We start from the raw sequence: 4,524 nt of genomic DNA, 5'->3' as shown, positions 1-4,524 counted from the left end.
ATCAGGGCATCGGGCTGACCAGAGACAAGGGTTTGCACAGACAAGGGGTGAGGCTAGAGAGGGAAGATGCAGGTAGGGAGAAGGCTACGGAGCCCTAGAAAGTTAGGCTTGATGCTGGAGGCAGTGGGAGACCCTACAGTCAAAACAGCAGGGTGAAGTAAAGTGCTAAGGGCCCAAGGGCTTGGTGTAGGGTATGTGCTTTGGGCAGTCAGGAAGGGGAGAAAGGAAGGAGACTGGTGATTAATTCATCCTGCTGAAATGCTTCAAAGGGAGAATGGACTTTGTTATATTTGAGCCCCGTCAGAGCTCAGCCTTCATCATCTCGACTTTAAGGGTTTTAGCCTTTTTAGTTAACCTTACACAGAAGCCCCTCTATCCCACTGTCAGATTTCACTACACAAGTATACACTAGGTGCCTATAATACACCCAGGACTGTGCTAAACACCTGGAGAACAAATAATTATGTAAATATTCATGCCACGAAGCTAACTTTGATCCTCTGTGTGGTGGGGTCATATACTTCCAAGTGATGGTTAAATTATGCCCTTCTCTGGGTCTTCCTTTTTTAAAATAAAAAATGTTTTGTTTTTCTTAATCACAGGAGGCAGGCTCTATATTTAAATCTTAGCTCTGGCATTAACTAGCTGTAGTACTTGGGGCAAGGTACTTTCTAAACTGAAGCCTCCCTTTGTCAACCATAAAAATAAGGAGAATAAAATTTACCTTGCAGGGTGTTTTGTGTTTCATGAAATAGCATGTGTAAAAAGCCCCTGCTACTGATACATAGTTGGTCCTGGCCATTCACTTGAAGGTCTTCCACATTGCCAACTCCCTGGTCCATTGATTTGTACAATACACATTTTTTCCTGATTTTCCAGCATCGTGTGATTATGTCGCTGTGTAGGCATCTTGCGGGCTTTTGCCTTTCAGCACAGCATATGCATGATGCGTAAGCATGCACACAGCCCCCAGTCTCAATTCCTGACTGTGTCACTTTGGTCAAGTTACTTCCGCTCTTAGGTTTATTTTCATAATACATGAAATGATGAGCACACTGTTTCCCCCACCAGTTTATTGGGACTTCAATGCCTGATGCACATGAAGGGCTCAAAAAATATTCATCCTCCCTCCCTAGTGACTTCTGCTATTTGCTTTCTATGGCTACTGTAACGAATTACCAAAAACGTGGTGGCTCAGAACATTACAAGTTCATCTGACAGTCTTGGAGAACCAGAACTCCAAGAGGAGTCTTACGGAGCTAAAATCAAGGTGTTGGCTGGGCACAGTGGCTCACGCCCATATTCCCAGCACTTTGGGAGGCTGAGGCAGAAGGATCACGTGAACCCAGAAGTTGGAGACCAACCCTGGCAATACAGCAAGACCCCGTGTCTACAAAAACTAAAGAAATTATCTGGGCATGGTGTCACATGCCTGTAGTCCCTTGTAGTAGGGAGGCTGAGGTGGGAGGATCTCTTGAGCCCAGGAGTTCAAGGCTGTAGTGAGGAATGATCACACCACTACACTCCAGCCTGGGTGACAGAGTGAGATGTCTCAAAAAATAAAAATAAAATAAAATAAAATAAAATAAAGTGTCAGCAAAGCTATGTTCCTTCTGGAGACTCTAGGAGAGAAATCCATTTTCCTGTCTTTTCTAGGTTTTATAGCCTGCCCCACTTCCGTCTTCAAAGAGGGACATCGCTTCACTCCAACCTCCGCTTCTGCCTCTGCATCTCCTTTTCTAACTCTGACTTGCCTTTCTATTTTTTTTAGGACCCACCCATATAATTTAGAATAATCTCCCCACCTCAAAATCCTTAAATCAACCACATCTACAAAGTTTCTTTTGCCACATAAGGCGACATAGTCACAGATTTGGGGGATTCAGTTGTGGTCATCTTTAAGGGGCCATGATTCTGTCTACCACGCCCTTTAGCTTTTTCCTAATGTGCAAACCTGAACTCATCACCCTTGGCCCTAAAATGAACCATCTCCTCCAGTTTCTCATTTTTCTTTGTTTGTGCTGCCATGATGCCAGCTTCACTGGGTCATGAAACTTCTAGCTGATGACACATAAATTCCAAGACGAGTGAGCCAGAATGAACTGGAGCACAATTCCCTTGTGAGAGATGATGAAAAGGAAGTTGACCACAGAAGAATGTTTCTATTGAAGGCCACACTGGTTGCCTTAGTCTGAGGACTAGGATTTAAATTCCTGATATCTGGGCCACGGCTCTTTCCACTACATTATGCTGATTCACATACCTTATAAAGTTGCATAGCTTCCTCAGTTTTAATGCTTGAAATCTCTTTTTCTTAATGGCAGGAATACTGGACTTAGAAGTTGTATTAGTTAGGGTTCTTCAGAGAAACAGAACCTAAGAGAGAGAGAGACAGACAGACAGACAGACAGAGATACCTATCACTGCAGGAAAGCCAGTGCTTTAATCAGTTCTTTCTTGAGAACTGAGGGAGGGCGGGCAGTGGTGTAAATCCCAGTCTCCCAGTCAGAGTCTGAAGGCTTGAGAACCAGAGCAACGGGAGAAGATGGATGTCCCAGCTGAAACAGAAGCACATTTGCCGTTCCTCTGCCCTTTTGTCCTATTCAGACCCTCCACAGATTGGGTGATGCCCACATGCATTGATGAGGGTGATCCTCTTTACTCACTCTACAGATTCAAATGTTAATCTCGTACAGGAACACCCCCACAGACACATCCAGAAATAATGTTTTACCAGTCATCTGGGCATCCCTTAGTCCAGTCAGGTTGACACATAAAAGTAATCATCCACAGAAGTTAAGAAAAAAAGTAGGTGTGAGTTCCAGTAACACCGTTTGCCATATACTATTTACCAGCTATATGACCTTGGGCTAATTCAGATTGAATCACAGTTCTCATGTAAAATAAGAATATTAATATCTCCTAAAATATTAATATCTTCTCTACCTTCCTACAAGGTAACCTCTCTTGTAGGCTTAGTGGGTATCTTCTAAATCATAGAGGTGTAAAAATATAAGGAACTATTTTTATCCAAGTTAAGGCCTCCTACCTAATCTCCCTGACTATTCTCTTCTTTGACCATCCAGGCAGCTTACCAGCATCGGACTAATAAACCTAAAATACTATAATATCATCCTATTTAGAGAAGATGTCATGGCTCACTATTGCGTACCATACCAATCCAAACTGCACTCCTTCATTTGCAGATCTTCCATAATATCACTTCAACCTACAGAACCACTATTAGTTTTCACTATTGACTAGAACACACTCTGCTCAGGAAAATGTCCTCCTAGTCCACATTTACCAGTGCGCATTCCTGCACTGGAGCTCCTGGTCTTGCTTTAATTCATTTGCAAAGTCTTTCCTCCTCCCCCTTTGTCTACATTTCAATTCAAATCGGTAAACTTAATGAGGGCCTACTGTAAAGAAGGCGTCATGTTAGCAAGGGCTCAAACTCCCTCTCATCTTTCAATACCTATTTCAAATTCCACCTCCTTTAGCAAAAAATGTTCTTGACTATTCCAGCACAGTATAATACCTTCTTCCTCTGAAACCCTGTAGCACTTAGAATCGGTTCCACACAGTTTATTTATATGCAGTCTTACATTCTCTTAATCCATGTGATGATTTTTTAAAATTTAGAGCTATAAGGAACCATCATTTCATCTAATCCCTCATTTTGAATAAGAGAAATCTGAGATTTACGTATTCAGGCAATACTTGAGTACTTACTGTGTGTCAGGCACCATCCCCAAGGAATCTATTGGTAAGAGAAATAGATACATCTCTCCTTGGGGCCTAGAAGCAAAGTCTCTGGAACTCCCAAAGAGTAAGTAGACACACACCAAGTAGAGGGCATAACCTGTGCAGAGACAAGGACAAGAAAGAGGAGCAATGGGGTTTATGAAACTGTGTGGTTTGTCCACAGCATTGGATGGAGCAAGAGGCATGAAAGGAGAGGAAGATGGTAAGTGTAGAAGGGAGCCAATTGTTGAAGATTCATAAATATCAGGCTTAAGATTTAAGACCAGGTGCAGTAGCTCCTGCCTGTAATCCCAAAGCTGTGGGAGGCCAGGGTGGAAGGATTGCTTGAGGCCAGGAGTTTGAAGCTGCAGTGAGCTGTGATTGCCCAACTGCACTACAGCCTGGGTGCCAGAGCACAACTCTGTCTCAAAAAAAAAAAAAAAAAAAAAAAAGACAAAGTTGATCCTATGGGCAATGGGAAATTATCAGAGGCTTTTATCAGAAAGGTGACAAAACCAAGTTTATGTTTAAGACATATAGCTTTGATGACAGTGTGGAAGTTAGAGCAAAAGTTGACGGGTACACTGGGCTAATTAATTAATTTGTATCCCTGTAAACCAGTATTTTTGTGGTTTAACACTTATTTAATTGAAACAGGGAGAAATGAATTTTCTTTTGATAAAAATCATATTCAGGAACTGATTAATTTTTCCTAGCCCAAACAGAATCAATTGTCTTTTCTAAAATTGGAAAAATAGTTCCCTCTACTATATACTT

This window comes from Macaca mulatta, chromosome 8, assembly GCF_049350105.2.
Source record: "Macaca mulatta isolate MMU2019108-1 chromosome 8, T2T-MMU8v2.0, whole genome shotgun sequence".
Lineage (NCBI taxonomy): Eukaryota > Metazoa > Chordata > Mammalia > Primates > Cercopithecidae > Macaca > Macaca mulatta.
This window is presented reverse-complemented; position numbering follows the sequence as displayed.